The sequence below is a fragment of the Anas platyrhynchos genome, chromosome Z, assembly GCF_047663525.1.
Source record: "Anas platyrhynchos isolate ZD024472 breed Pekin duck chromosome Z, IASCAAS_PekinDuck_T2T, whole genome shotgun sequence".
NCBI classification, from domain to species: Eukaryota; Metazoa; Chordata; class Aves; order Anseriformes; family Anatidae; genus Anas; species Anas platyrhynchos.
Window position 1 is genome coordinate 26,773,820 of NC_092621.1, and position 16,484 is coordinate 26,790,303.

Here is a 16,484-nt window from a genome sequence, read left to right on the forward strand (position 1 = left end):
GTATGTCTCTGTGAGGTGACAATCCTCATTAAGTAATGGACCAATGCATTTCTTTTGCTGTTTATGTGTTCTTCCTTCCTTCCTTCCTTCCTTCCTTCCTTCCTTCCTTCCTTCCTTCCTTCCTTCCTTCCTTCCTTCCTTCCTTCCTTCCTTCCTTCCTTCCTTCCTTCCTTCCTTCCTTCCTTCCTTCCTTCCTTCCTTCCTTCCTTCCTTCCTTCCTTCCTTCCTTCCTTCCTTCCTTCCTTCCTTCCTTCCTTCCTTCCTTCCTTCCTTTCTTTCTTTCTTTCTTTCTTTCTTTCTTTCTTTCTTTCTTTCTTTCTTTCTTTCTTTCTTTCTTTCTTTCTTTCTTTCTTTCTTTCTTTCTTTCTTTCTTTCTTTCTTTCTTTCTTTCTTTCTATAAAATCTTTTTATTATCCCCCACAATATTGACCAGCTTCAAATTTAATTGAGAATTTTCTCCCTACAATGGCAAACAGTGTCTGTGAAGTCCTCCCATATTACCTGACTTAGCTTCCAGTGGCCATGCATTTTCTTTTTCTGCCTAAGATCTAGAAGATCCCTACTCAGCCAAGGCAACCTTCTGTCCTGTAAGCTTGACTTCTGACATTTTGGAATTGGCTGTTCATGTGCTTTTAAGAGGTAGTACTTAAAAAGTGAAGAGGAGTCTCTGGTCATGAGGTTCAAGCAGACAAAGTTTCTAGGGTCACAGTTTTGGGTTCTGGGTCACCGGAGACTGTAGTAGAGTAATTAATTGATCTTTTAAGTTTTGGCTATTTGAGTCACTGGAAACCGGTTAGTTTCTAGGGAGTGTTTCAGGGCCATGGGCTTCTAAAGCATCTGTGGCCCTTTTGTGAAGGTCCTTGCACTAAAAGCCTGAGGGAGTCTCAGCTCTACCCTATCTTTCGTCTTTGTTCTGAACACGGGACATGCTGGTACAGGTTAGAATGGGCATCTGTCTGCCCATTGGTGTCCAGACTTATGGTTGTGGTTCTTTGTCCAGCTCCAGGATCAGAGGATGATTGGAAGCTTGGCATCTTTATCTATCCTCTCATTATAGGTGCACAGACCACCACATTTTGTTCCCATGAAGAACAAGTATATCTTGCTTTCAGTGTTCTCTGAAGGGATGGGTCTTCTTGGCAACACTCTTGAAATAAGCTGGATCTTGTCAAAGGAGCCACATAGGTGTCAAAGGAGAGTAATCACTAAGTACTATTGGTTTTTCTCTAGTAGTAGTAGTAGTGGTAGTAGTATGGATAGCTATACTGGTAGCTTCACTGGTCTTGTTTGGTGGTTATGCACAGATAGTTCAGACCAAAGCCTGCTGAAATTTACAGTAATCTTTCCATGGATTTGGTGGGATGCCAGGAGTGTAGCTGCCTGAGACAGACTGCTGCTACATAGCAAAAAACAGAGTTTTAATTTCAAGGGCTTGCACACACCATCAAGAGACTTTATTTGCATGACAGGCTGAATGGTATCAGAAAAGTGTAAGGATAAACTTCTGCCTTTCTCAGAGGACTTTCCTACTAAGGCTGAGTTGGAAAATTTTCCTGTCTTGAGAAACAAGACACTGATATGTTGAAAAAGATTTTTTTTTTTTTTTTTCTGAGAAACTTATCAGCTGTCTTGAATCAGCTGGGAAATGTTTCTCACGAGGCCTGAGACTTCAGAAGAGGGTGACGGAAAAAGGGGGAGGATGAAATGGGGAAGACCATAAATCTGACTTTACTGGACCAGACCAAAGATCCTGTTTTCTGCCAGTGGTTGGAACTAGATGCCCACAGAAAGACTTTAAGAACAGAGTATGTGTATGATGCCTGTCTTTGCATAACTCCTCATTGCAAGGTAACAGGAAGAGAGAGAATTTGTGCATGCTTAAGCCAGCCAGTAGCTCAGTGGTAAGGGCTCTCACCTGGAGGTCCTGAGTCCAGCCTCAGATCAGGTATAACAAAAGCTGCAGTCTGTGAGTGCCCTGAAAAGTATCACTGGCAGTGTGCAGCTCTGGCTTTTCATCAAATGCTTGTTCTGATTTTAAAAGAAAATATTTTCAAAAACCATGCAGTTTCCCAGGAAGCAGAATTTGCATGCTGTGGCTAGCTCTGGGCTTGTTTCACCACTGCTGTCACATGCTGTCTGGTTGTCAGTCAGTGGTATCTTTCCTACTCTGGTGGCAGGGAGCATTGTACAGCAGTGCTGTCTTCACTTCTCCCTCTTTCTCTTCTCATCAGATCATCAGATAAGATTCTTCCTCATTGCTTTTGGGTGTGGTGGTACCATATCAAAAGTGACTATTACTGCCTTTGATACAAAGGCAGTGCAGCAGTGTGGCCTACCTAGGAAAAAAAACAAAAACAACAACAACAAAAAAATCAGTTAATAACACGCAAGAGTTAAGAGCAACATCTCTCACAGTTTGGGCAAACGAGCTGCATAGCTATTTGGTAAGTGGGAACACACTAAGACTGAAAAATCTCAGATTCTCTCCCAAGCTGTGAGGTGAGTGTGCTTTTGTAGCTACCTGCTACTCTGGTGCTGGCCCACTGAGCTCTTTGCTTCCCATCTCAGACTTTGGTTCCATCCCCACAGGGTCAGGGAAAACATTTCACTGGCCTGGTGACATATGTCAGGTGTGAAGACAAGAAACAAAATCTTTTGGAACAAAGAATGTATCTGAAATTACAGCCATGTCTTTTTATTATGACAGCCTAATTATCTGACATCCTTCAGTATATATCATCCTTGTTAAAATGTTTGTGCTACATTTTATATAACTGAAGGACACAAGAACAAAGATATATCTTTTTCTATCCTAAATAGCACTATATATATATATATATATATATATATATATATATATATATTATCAATTTGCATGAAAATCTGATGTGTATTCAGCAGCAGTAAAGCAGTTTAGAGTGCAGATCTGAAAAGTGCTGTGTTACTAATCACACAAGAGCTTGGATCAACATGTGTTTGATTTCTAATTACCTTTATAGTGACACCTTGAAACACAATATCGATGGACCTACATTTAATGATGTATAGTCCCCAAGTGCATTTTTTTTTCTGATATCAAATAATACAGTAAAAACTGTAATGGGGAAGGTAACAGTCAAGGATAGCCTTGCCATGTTTCTGCACGTTTCTCTTCTTGATAAAATACTTTTTGTTGCCCAGGAGGCTTCTCCTTCACTTCAGAAATGTAATACTCAGGTTTAACAAAAAGTGACAGGCAAAGTGTCACGAGGAAAACACAGGCTCAGCAATACAAGAAAAGCCATGAGAAACACACATTCTTGTGTGAGAGAGCTTATGTGTGGTACACATGTTCACAGCATGTGCATGCCTTTCCAGAGCATTGCAAGTCTGCAGTGCGTGGGACTTAATACAGGATCAGGAGAAGTAATGCTTGGGTCTGGCATTTTGACAGTTTAATATGACCAGGTTAGAAATTTAACCCCAGGTTAAGTCCCACAAATGCTATTGGCTAAATTGTGTTCAAATGAGAGTGGAAATAGAATATGCATGAAATAGGATGACGTGAAATAGGAAAAAAAGGAAATTGCTTGCTTGGGTCTCTGAGCCATGGTTCCTGTCCACTTTGGTTGTAGTAGGTGATGAGATTAATGTTCCACACCTCTAGCCACTTGCTTTTCAAAGGGAACCACTTTTCACAGCCCTGACTTCTATTTTAAAGCCACTGTCCACTTGGGCAATTTGTCAGGCAGACTGTGTGGTCTTCTGCCCCTTCTTAAGGGATAATTTTGAGTGACGACTTGCAGATAGAGGGAGCTTTAACCCATCTCAACTACTGCCATTAAAATCAGCAGGAAATGCAAGTTAAATTTCTGTATGTCTTCAGGCAGCCAAAAAAATAAACTACCCCATTTCTAAACAAAAAAGCATAAAATTCTGTAATTTTCCTCATGACTTTGAGTAATCAGAATTGGCAAAATGGAGCTCTACCCAACTCTGAAACTGTTTCTTTTATTCTCTGCAGGTAAATTTGGGAAATTCCAACCCATGTTACTTACTCACAGACTCACTTACCTTCCAGACATGTACTGTAGAGTAACCAGAAGTGATGTTAAATGATAAGCTATTTCAGTTGTTCTTGTAAAAACCCAGTATATTACACAGGGTGCACGTTCTTCCAAATCAGCCAATACAGTTTATTTTTTTGTGATGAGTTTAGTAACTTATCATTATCTGTGGAATGCAGGAAACACAATGCCTAATCCTCTAGCCTGTTGTTCTTTTACAAATTCCTCAAACCTGTAACAATTTCCCATTATGTCATTCTTACTAAGACAGATGCAGCTGAGAGATAAGCCTTGGGGAAGAAGGTAAAGTTGCAATATGAACAATCTTAAATGCACAGAGTAACCTGTAGCCGTTGCTTCCTACTCATAGTTTCTCTGATTTATAATAATGGATTTTATCCATTAGATCCTATATCCTTAAGACATGAGGAATGAAAGAAATGAAAATGTCATTTGTTTCATATGCTGCTGAGTTATGTACTTTTAAGTGGGTTCTGCTGCTCAGAGAAACAAGTTTTCTTTGACAGATTGCTCTGCTACTGTATTTGATTTCAATTTCCCACTGAATAGTGCCAAGTGAAATCTGTTATGCTTTAAGTTGTACTATGACTTTCTCCGACACTATCATCGTATCAATCATCCCAGTTTTTTTTTTTTTTTTTTTTTTTTTTCAGCTAGATGCTAAGAATGAAATGAATACAGGGCACACACATGTATTTCAATTAGTTGCAGGCCAAGTTCTGGGCAAGTAACCTTCTGCCCTTCATGAGCACCAACAAGTTGAAATCAGAGAATGTGAATTGAAGTAATTTCACCAGAGAGACCCAACACTTTTTTTGTATCACAGAGATACCCTGGTTGCTCCCAGTGAAATAGCTTGTAAGGCAACCATTCACCATTACCTCATTGCAATTGGGATCATCCTGTCTTCAAAAAAGAAACCTACTCTCTGGAAGAACGTGTCCTGTAGATTGCCAGATTTTTTATTTGTTCTGTTCAGATTTGTTTGTGCATCATTTTGGAGAAAGTTCAGATAACTTTTTACTAGTAGAAAGCAGCAGGAAACCATCTCAATTTCAGAGAACACAGCCTGGGGACTGCTGGAAAGACTTGTTGTGTCACAGCTTGAGTGCTGTGGAAGTGAGTGATCATACAAGGCATAGATTGTTCTTGGCTGCTGTCTGGTTTTGTTCACAATGGGAGATGGATGGGGGAGAGCTGCCAGATGACTGTAGCAGGGTCGGCCCTGCAGATTTCCTTAGTGCATGATGGGAACAAAACCTGAGGAAGATGCATAAAGCTGGAGTCATCAGATGACACAATGAGAAAGGATCGTTCTAAAATACAGAGCTAAAGGGGTGATATTTTCCTTAGCTCAGATGGACTCTAATTACTGCAGTTCATCAGGATAATTCTGTATCGGAATATCTGATAACAATGCTCTTTGCCTGTCCTCTGACTTTTAGTGACCCATGGTGAGTCAGGCTGGGCTTCCTTCCCTCTCCTCGGCTACATAAAAAGTGCTTCAGGAGTGTATTGCCCATGTTGGTAGCTATCTCGCTTCCCTGAATGCTTTCCTGTGAGAGGGACCTCTCTCTTAATATGGGTATAAAGATGCAGAAATGGACACTGGAGAGATTGTTTTCTCAGATGCAGATGGCATTATTGTAGTTGGGCTAGGCAGAGTGGAATTGGAGTTTTGTTTAATGGTATTCATTCTGCTAAAATTTGCCCATAAGTTGCTTCGTGAGCACACTGAATCAAATGATTAAAATCTCTTCCATTTCCAATCACTCTGATGATCTTCGTTTTTCTTGTTAGAACACTTTATCATTTCAAAGTGCCTTGAAATAGCTAAGGTAGAGCAAATTTTTTTTTTGTTTGTTTTAAGGTATTTTGTTCCCCCTATTTCCCTTTACCCATCACCTATCATGGACTTTGTAATTTTTAATCTATGGAGTATTCAAAAAGTGCCACAAGGATGTTTTGAAATACGGCCTGTAAATGGTTTATCTATTCAGCATTTATTATCTTCAGACATGTTTTCTTTTCCTATGGCCTTGTATACTCTATACTATTCTATAAACGCATACTAAATGGACTTTTTTTGTGGGATTTCAAGACACTGGCTGAGTAAGACCTACTGTTCTGGCAGGGCTGAGGGACATGCCAGGGGTTTGGACAGAAGCACTGTGCCTGGTGTTCAATCAGTTCTAGTCTGCCATTAGCCAATTCTGCATCGATCTGGTGATACCATATGAGTGGTTTTTGCTGTGTTGGTTTATTTCTTTCCACAAAACAGGGCTGGTGTATCACCTGAGTCTTTGTGGCAGTGGGGCACAGCTTAAAGGTAGATATAAAAGCCCTTTAGCACAAAAAGTCAGACAGTGTTCAAGCTGGATCCTTGGCAATGGTATCTTTGCAAGAACTGTATAATCTCTCCTCTTATCAAACAGATTTCCTGAGAACAAATCTGATCTGAGGCCTCTAGCTGTAGTTAAAACGATTATTCTGCGATCTCCTACATGTTTGTGTAGCTGTGCTGGCTCATGTTATGGATATGGGAGGGGTGATAATCGGCAGGAGAGCAGATAAGAAAAATATTTCCTATCTGAGCAAGTCATTCCATGTTTTCTTCAACAACAAAGTCAGCTTGAGAAACCTCTTTTCCTCCTCATTCATTCATTCATTCATTCATTCATTCTTGCCCACCCTGCTCTGCAGACACCACCCTTCTAAAGGTGATGATGGAACTGCTCATGGGTTATGCTGCAAACCAGGTCACTGAAATGGCTCCATGCACTCCTGTGCATGCAAGGAAGGCATGCAAGACTGTGGTATGGCAGAAAAATGAACAGCTCTTGGGAGGGGCAAGTGAGAGTTTCAAAACAAGCTTTTCTGAAGAGAAAATATGGTATGAACTACATCCTTCATCACAGTTCACACAACCATTTCCATGGGTAATTGGCTGCAAGAGCCACGAAAAAGATAGATTTTGTCCAATAAGCATATAGTGTACAAGAGAGACCTTTTGAGAGGATAAGGAAAGTGAAGCAAGCTGCATGTAGACTTGGGAAAGATGGCAGAGCAGAACGTTGACTAGTTATCTGTTTGGCTGTCATGGGCCAAGACTTCGATTTTTTTGTGAAAAAAAAAAAAAAAAGTGTACTTGTAAGGAATTTGATTCATTAGAAAGACATGTCTGGTGTCTTTTCTGTACAACCATGGCGGAGAGACTGAAAGGAGTCAATGAATTGTTGAGGTCAGTTGGCATCATTAACTATTCCAAATGGGAGTTGTTACACGACCTGGGCTGTACAGAAGAGCATCACGATCCTGAAATATTTGCCCATTAAGGCTCAAGTTCTAGTGCAGATGTGTTGGGCCACACAGAGCCTTGAAGATGAAAAATGTGAAGAGAACTGCACACTGATGCTATCCCAGTAACGAATAAAAACTTTAAGGTATTCACTGTAAATGTCTCCTTTTCAGGGAGCTCAAACCTCAGAGCCGTGAGGGTGCTTGCTTTCCAACTAGCTCTTAGATGCATATTGGGCAATAGCCTCTCCAGCTTACTCAGAGTGTGGCAGGTAACTTCTTTCTCATGAGTACCTGAGCTATTTTTAGATAATGCAGCTGGCACGCTTCTACAGACCCATTAATGAGTTAGGAATGCTCATCTCAAGAATGTGTATTTGTTCCTTCTTCGAGGCAAGCAAATTGTTGGAGATCAACAGAGAGATTTATGAGCCTCCATGAAAGTGATTGGTTTCCCTGGCATTGTTCTCAGTAGGGATGGTATAGGAAAGGACGTGATCCTCCCCCCTTGTGTGAACCCTCAGGATAAGTCTTTTACAGATAGTGGCTATGGGAACCAGTGCTTTAGAACTTGCCTGTCAATAAAATATTCAATATCCCCTTTGGAATGTGCCTGCAGACTGTTCCTTGGGATTTAGAAATGCAGACGATGATAACAGGAAATCAAAAAAGCCACTGCATTTTGGCAAGGGCAGCGTATGCATTCACCTCTGAGGAGATGGGGGGGTTTCCCACATGCTTTATGGAAAGTTCTGAATTAAAACTTCCTAACAGTTGTGAAGAGAGCTCACTGACCGCTCTCACTGCATGATCTTTCTTCCCTATAAGCAATTCACTCAAAGGAAGTGTAAATCCAATTTGAGTGTACAATGGCAAAGCTTCAGCTTTCTAATTTCAAGCACTCATATGTTTGTAGACTGAATGTCTGGCAAGACTTTACTGGATAGTTTACTAAACTGTTTTGATGGCTGCAATACTGAGCAAGAGATCAGGATCTCACTGTGTTTGATGCTTTAGAAGAACAGAATGAAAAGGCAATGCCTGTCCCCATAAAGCATGCACTCCAAGTATTAGACAGACAGCAGACACATAGAAATGTACAGGTGAGGACAACAGATATCTTGTGGAAGCACACTCAGAATGAGAGACGTAGACTTGGCCTCTGCACATCCTAACCCTTGGGTTGAGATTTCTGTTTTCATCTTGTCAAGGAAGGCTTTTTTCAAAGAGAAAGAAGAGGGAGCTCTGCAGCTGTGTATGGGGTGTCTTCTGATCATGAGGGTTACCAGGGGAGAGTGGGAATGCGGTTGTGATAAAGCTGTGGTCAGAGCCTGGGAAGAGGCATCTTAGGAGAGGGATGCTGGCACCCATGCTGCTCTCCAGGATCCGATCCTGCTATCATGCAAGCAGCTGACAAAACTCCCAGTGAGCTGAGCAGTGCCCAGCAGGAGCAGCAAAGGCCTGGGGGCCAGATGCCATCCTTGAAGCCAGCTGTTGGACCTGCTAGGCATCTGGTAGGCAGAGTGTCAGTCTGCTTGCCTGAGAGGCAGGAAGCAGCAGCTGGCAGGCTCCTTGGTATACACCTCACTCCCATTCCAAAATTCCTGGGTGGTCAGGCCTACTGCCGTGTGTGGAGCAGCTTGTGCCTGGTGCTTCCACACTAGCTATGGCACATAAGTGCTTCTTGCGGAATTGGGAAAGGGAGATAAGGTTTTATGACAGCGGGGAAGGACCTCAAAGATATTGTATGGAGTCCAGGAGCAAGAGGGATAGCTGAGGCTACTGCTGTGGGAGGCAAGAGAGGAACTGAATGGGTGATGGAGAGGAGTGGGTGGGTTGCTGGGGGACCCTGGCGTGCTGCACTGGTGGTAGAGGTGGGATGGGTCTACTGCAGTACTTCAGTCCAGCACAACCTGTATTTGAGACCTATCATATAGTGTAGGAAGAATCAGTGAAAAGAGAGGGACACCCCAAGAACATTGCAATGAAAAGGAAAGGAACATGGGAAAGATACGTATAAAAAGATTAGGAGGGAGTTGTGAAGGATGTGAGGACATTGTGGAGTATAGGAAATAAGGAGAGAAAAGGGTGTATTATGGAAAGGATCAGATGTTGGGAAATCAAGGCCTTTCACTGCCCGCTCTATATCTTGAATTGGGGCTTTGTCCATAAAGTCTGTATCCAATCTTGCATACCACCTCTAGAGTTAAATAAGGTTTCTTTCCTCATTTTGAAGTAACAGTGTGCAGACTAATAGCCGTGGCACAAGACACAGACTTTCAGGGAGTGGATTAAGTATGACAGACAACAGTAATGCAATTATCATTTAATTTTCAAAGACTTGTTTTAATTTACCACAAGGGTGTGTGCCCCCATTCCAACTCTATCTTTTTCATTTGTGCTTTATCAGAAATGCTGAATTCCCATGTTGGCAGCTGGAAGTATGAGGACACTTGAAAGGAAAAGGAAAGAGTCTATCCTTACAGAATTTAAGCTGATTATGACCAAATTCTGTGCATTTTTTTTTTCCCCATAAAAAAATGAACACTAGATGATTCTTTTTAAAATTTAATAATTATATTCACCTTCTTTTGAGGAAGGGTGGCTTGAAAGAGTTTCTTCTTCAGTTGGGGAAGAAAACAGAGAAAGGGCAGTGTTCTGTTTCCTGAGGTATCTGCTGTACCTCTCGTTGCTTCTAGGTGACATGTAGCTCACCAGCACGGCTAGGGATTTGAATGCATGGCCACCACCTTCATAACTGGTTATGCCCTGGTTTAATGCTGACTGATCAGCAGCTTTGCTCTGGATTGGCTTAGAATACTGAGCTTCAATTAGTAAAACTAAGGTTAGAAAAAAAATGCTTTGCTGCAAAGAAACATTAGTGCTGGTAAAACTAGATCTGCAAAGAATGATGAGAATATGGTCTGATTCAAGTGTATGTTTGATCCTGAGCATACCTTATACAAGCATTTTTTTCCCACAGTCTTCATGACAAAGTGACACTAAACTACTGTTTGCTCTCTTTGGGTCTTAGTTTCCTGCCTCAGATTTCTACCTTAGTACATATTAAAGATAGTGAAGTTCTTTATTATGTTACAGGCATCCATAAAACATATAATTCCCTTGTATTACTTTTTTACCAATTAGGGTAAACCAAGCAAACAGACTGAGGATGGAGCATTGCTATTTGACGTTCTATTCATCAGCAAAGAAAACCCTTTGGTCCCAAGCCCCCGATACAAACAAAATTATGTGTTAACTTTGACTTTGATACAGTGAAAAAAAAATGAGAACCTGTCTCAGTCTCTTCCACTCCAGACCAAATAATCACATAGTTTTAATGCCCCTCCTGCATGTTCAAGCTGTAATATGAGCTCCAGGCTTCAAGCACATTTGAAGTACCCAGGTAAGAAAAAAATGCCACAACTGACTTTTTGTAGACCCTTAGCTTGCAAGGGGATGTTTATGTAAGATACAGTAGCAACCTGTTTTCCTAGCAAAGAATTGCACTTTGAAATCAAAGGTGTTAAACCTTGGCTTGTCATCTGTCATAGCAAGTTCCTGCTCTTTTTTAACACCAGACACATTGGTAAACCTACATAATCCTGAAAAGTAACTTTTAAACGCGATTTATTATTATGATTACATTTATTGTATCAAGTTGCTCTTTTAAAGCCCTTTGTTTTCCAGTAAAGGTGGGACTGTAAATATCCTGGGAATAGGATAGCTGGGATGACATTGCATAGTTTGTTCTAAAAGCTTTTTAATTTCAAAGACAGTTAGAAGGAATAATGCGTGCACACACACACACACAAAGCAAACAACAAAAAAAAAAACCTGTCACACAAACAAATCCCTTGTAAAGTTTAGTTAACTAATGTCAGTAGATAAAAACACACACACACACTCACAGCCCCCAAACAAACAACAATAACAAAAGAGAAAAGAAAGTTAAGCACAAAACAGCCTGTGAGAGCCAGAAAAAAGAAGGCACAGATTCAAGTTTTAACTGTGAGAACAAAAAGCTTTCAGAGAGACTGTCATCTTCCCAGATGTAAAATGCATGGACTCTAAACTGTAACATTGCTGGGAACTCAAATGAATCTTTTGCCCCTTCCCCTTACTCACAGGGGGCATTGTGATAAAATGAGAATACTGTGTATGCTTTACAAAATAAATTTATCAACACCTCATATCATGGTTTGCAGCTGCTGAAGGTCTGGATTATATTCAAGAGATTGTAGGAAGTCATGCAAAACAAACGTGAAAAAGTAAAACAAATGTTTTTCCAGTGTTACCCATCATAGCAGTGTTTTCATTTCAATGTTGCCATCTTGCTATAACCCAGAATATGAACTTGCAATCACATGTGCCCATGTGTGCAGCAACTTGCTAAAGCCTTTGCTGATAGACAAGCACTAGTAAATGTTCCTGGGTGGGATGTATAGAGCATCTCAGGAGCAAACTCCCTGCTTGCAGCTGAGGAAGAAAAAATGTTGCATTTCTCCCATCCTGGTTCCTCTACACTGGTCACCCCACTCCCTTCAAGCTTCCTTGGTTCCTTCCTGGACATCATTTCCTGTCCTATAACTGATACTCCTTTTCTGATTCCCCATGCTTACATGCCATTTAGAAGCATGTCATGATATTGTAAAATATCATAAAATAATCTGTGCCAGATGAAAACGTGACTCGAATTTGTGCATGGATTTTTTTCTGCTCTTCAACAGGCTTAGAGGTACTTTGAGTGCACTGAGGAGGCATTGTGTAGTATGGGCTGTCTACAGAGACAGTTCAGAGAATAAAGTTTTAGCTTTATTCTCTCAGGGAGAGAGAAGGGGAGCCCTGGGCTTGGGGAAGATTGTTCCTGGTGAGAGTAGCCCCACCACTTATGTTTGGAGGGGGAGAATGGAGGGTGCAGGTTTCCACAGACTCCCAGGAGTGCTCTTTGCAGGGATGCACCCTGACAGTGATCATGCTGCAGTAAATTAACTGCTGGGTTCACTCAGAGAAATCAGGAGTTCAGTCAAAGTTCAAGAGATGTCCTCAGTCAGCCAGGGTTCTCCTGGCATTTTCAACAGGATTTTTGAAGTGTATGACTCTGAAGTGCTCTAATCACAGGAACAGGACAACAGGAAACCTCCTCTCGGGAGAGCTGGTCGGAGGGAAGGGCTGGCCTAACAGAAGTAAACAAAAATGCTCTAATTGCCTGAGTGGGAAAGTGGGAGGGAGAGCTGGCAGTTCCATGCTCATTGAGACTGCTGAATGTCCCTAGGAGGTCAGAAGAGTGTGATGGGATTTTGGTGTCCTGCACCATTTTCATGTTTATCTCGTGAGTAATCTTTTGTTGAACTGCTGGGTCCTCTGCACTCCAGGAATATGTAAGCTGAGCACCAAAATTACAGTTCTGTCTGGTCCTTTTGTCATCGCACTGAGAGATAGCCCAAGGGCCTGACAAAATTGGTTCCAGTGCCTTTTCTCAAATGCTCATATATATATATATATATATATATATATATATATATATTTTTTTTTTTTTAAATAGATGGTTACATTATATTTTATGGTGACCAGAATTCAGCAGTTATGTTAAAAGTAGGGACTATATTTGTGTAAGACAAAAAGCAAACAAGCCTAATTTTCCATTGGGTAATGCCATAAATGTGTTTGCACAGCAAGTGCTTAAAAGCACACCGTGTTCTATACAGACAAATAAAATACATGGCCCTGCCTGAAGGAGTACAGACCATAGTTTGGTTTTATGCTGGGAAGGTGTTTTCTATCCTGGCTGCATTGTAACACCAGCCAATTTAACAATAAAAAGCTCTTGAAAACTCAACAGCACAGTCCAAAATGATGAGCAATTTTCATTAGTTTGAGCTTAAGCATTTTTTTCAGTATAAATTTCTTGGACTGCTGAGTAGGAGATGGATCCAAAAATGAAATAGAATAACGCTTCTCTCCAGCTCTATGAAATCTCTGTCGGGGCCAAAGGTTTGAGTGAATGTATTATATGAAAAAACAGCTTTCATCTAGTACAGAAGCTCTATTGTCCTTCAGAAAGAGTTTTGGAGTCATCTAAATTTTTACTTCTTACCCATGAGTACATAGCCTCAAACAGCTTGTTTTGAAGCTTTAAGTCTGTAATCACAACGGGTCAGGCCAGAACTGTTCCACTGGTATGGATATATGTTTATTTTTGCTTTAATTTGTAACATCAGCCGAAAAATGAGAAGCCTGCCTAAGAGGTTATCAGATCTAATGCACTTTTACTGGGATAAGGAGGAAATACAGCAGTGGTAAACAAATATAAGAACCTATTGTGACTGCGGCTTAGAATCACCAGGAGACCAATTAACACCTTTTTGTTAGGATTAACCATTATGATGTTTGCTGCAAGAGCCTTAAATTGGTACTTTCTTGTAGTTCAAAGTGTGACTACATTGCAGTTACAAGGGAAGTAGAGATCAAAGCTCCCAGAACAAATAATTACATGAAGGTAAATTCCATCTGATGTAGGAAGCTGCAGAAGCCTCCAAAGAATAGCAAATAGTCTGGCAGGGAGCAGCGTGTAGGAGTGTGAGCAATACAAAAGGGAGGCTTTCAAAGGGAAAACGCCTCCCCTCAAAATGATGGAGTGAATCGGCTGGTCTGAAACCATTTCGTTGTACGGGGCTGCTCTTTGCTGTGTCAGCAGCTCCATTATGAAGCTTTATTTTCGGAGGTTCATCACTCAGATGAACCAGTGCTAATACGTGGCATAGAAAGTCTGTGTGGGGTCTTTTTCTTCGGCTGGGAATTTTAAAGGTAATTAAGAAGGAAAAAGCCCATTGTGCTATATTTGGTGACTGTTTTATTTTCTTGATGTTGGTCCTATGCCCAGGAGGGGAGGTTGCAGGGTGGGAATAATGGAATTCCCCTCATTGCCTCCATGTTCCTCTTGAGGCCTTTCAGTGGTAGTTTGCCAATGCGAAACTTGTATTTAAATAAATAACTCTGGAATTAATTGAAGTCTCAACTTTGATGTCTAGATGATACTGTCTCTAAATTAGACTCTGGGCCGAAAGTAGAGGGGAATTTCTTTTTTTCACCTAAAATACGGGAAAAAAACACCCTCAAGCCTCCAGGCCATAAGTAAACAGTTATGCTGTTTTAGTGGTTTTCTGAACGAGTCATTGTTTTATTTATTTATTGAATTTTGCTGAAAAACAGAAATGAAATGGGTAAGTGACAGCTGAAGTCAGCTCAAGTTAGTATAACTTCAAAGAATTATGGGTTATATAAGAAAAAGAGAAAAAGCAAAATTTCAGGGAAGCTCAGATTTTATATTCTACCACTTTCAAAGCCTGTGTTATTTATTTTTCCCAGCTTGAAAGGTGCCAAAATCTACTATAATGTAAAGGGTTAAAGTGGAGGGAAATGTGTAGTGGGAAGAAAAATATTTTGAATTTTTATGTGTATGAGTGAAAACTATACAGCATAAATGTACCTGTCCTGAAAATGAAATAAATTATTAAGACCTCTATAAATGACACTGCAATTACTCTCCTTCTAATTAGAAGCTAGGAACCTGTAATTCCATAAGCAGCCTCCTCCTTATTCTCTTAGGTTATAAAAGATGTATTCCTTCAAAGGCTGGGCGTCATGAAATAATAAGTTAACATTTCAGTATGGCATTGACTCACCTGTTTTCTCTCAGCTTGCATTCAGCTGACCCCCTGTATTCCTGTCAGCTCCTGAGGCAGATAAAATATTTGTCATACAATTAAATATTTATTGTGTCCTGAGGGTATTCTGAGTGAAATCTGCACTGGTTTGGAAAAAGGTGTGTGTTAGCTGAACTGGGCCAAAAAGCTGCACTGACAGCCTTCTTGCAGCTCAGTTCAACCTCTCTTCAATTTACTTAAACTGCCAGGCATCAGTATAAATACAACTACATACAGTGTGTTTTTAATGCCAGAGGTTTGAAGCCATTTGAATAGTATACTAGTTAAGATGTTGCTACATTTTCCCAATGCATTGCTTAAAAGAAAAGGATCTAGGCCTAGCTATTTTTCTTCCCCTCCCATGGGCAACACAGAGGTTAACTGCCACCTTCTTCTAGAGAAAAGTAAAGAAACACACTGATCTTATAAAAAAACAGCCACACAGGAACAAGAAAAACTATTCCAACACAAGCAAAAAATAAAAATCTAGGCAAGTTCCACCTTCCTCCCCAAATTCTTTTTTTTCCTATTGGAAAATCTAACTACAATACTGACTGTAAAGTTAGCATTCATGAAAATGATTTTATTATTAGAATGAAATAAACATTTTTCTCCATTTTCTTCATTTTTCTCCTTGAGCTGCTTTTGTGTCCCTGGGGCTATGTGGGTGCCCCTTGCCTGGGGGGTGCTCAGGGCTGCAGCCGAGGAAAGGGCTGCACCTGAGTGTGAGAGATGGCATGTGCCCAAGTCCCTCCTAGGGAAAAACAGGTGTGCCTTCTTCCTTCTGCCATCTACAAATCAAAGTGAAAAGAGAGCATGAGCCTGCGTGCTGAGGCCAGCTCCAGCACTCCTTCCACCTTGTCAAGCCTCTTGTCCCATGGCCACTCTGGCAAGCACATAGCATCGTCCTTAAAAAATAGCATATACACCTACCCAGGAATGCTTGTGATGATCATGAGGTGGAGGCCCAGCATCACACAGCCTCACTGCAGAGCCTCCAGCCCAGCCATGAGGACACAGCTGATTGGGGTGGGTGAAGAGCTTCCCAGCAGCTTGGCACCAGCAGTGAGTGGAGGGCTCCTGCTTCTTTCCCTTGTCTCCGAGTGCAAGGCCATTTCTAAAACCAGCAAATCTGGTGTTTAGGTAAGGCTGATGTTTTGACACTGGCTGACAAAAGCCAGGAAACGAGCACTTTGCACTGACCCTGGGCACCTTGCTAACTCCACCGTGTTTGTTTTCACAACAGCCTGAGCAGACTGAATTTAACTTATGAATTTCCTGGCTTTTGTCAGTTTGCCTTACAGCCATAACCTGGTTTGAACGTATTTCTTTCTGTATTTAATATTAATGTTGGAAGTGCTATTTACAATAGCCATCTTCTAATGAGTGGGAAACAGTACAAAGCTTTTCTGGA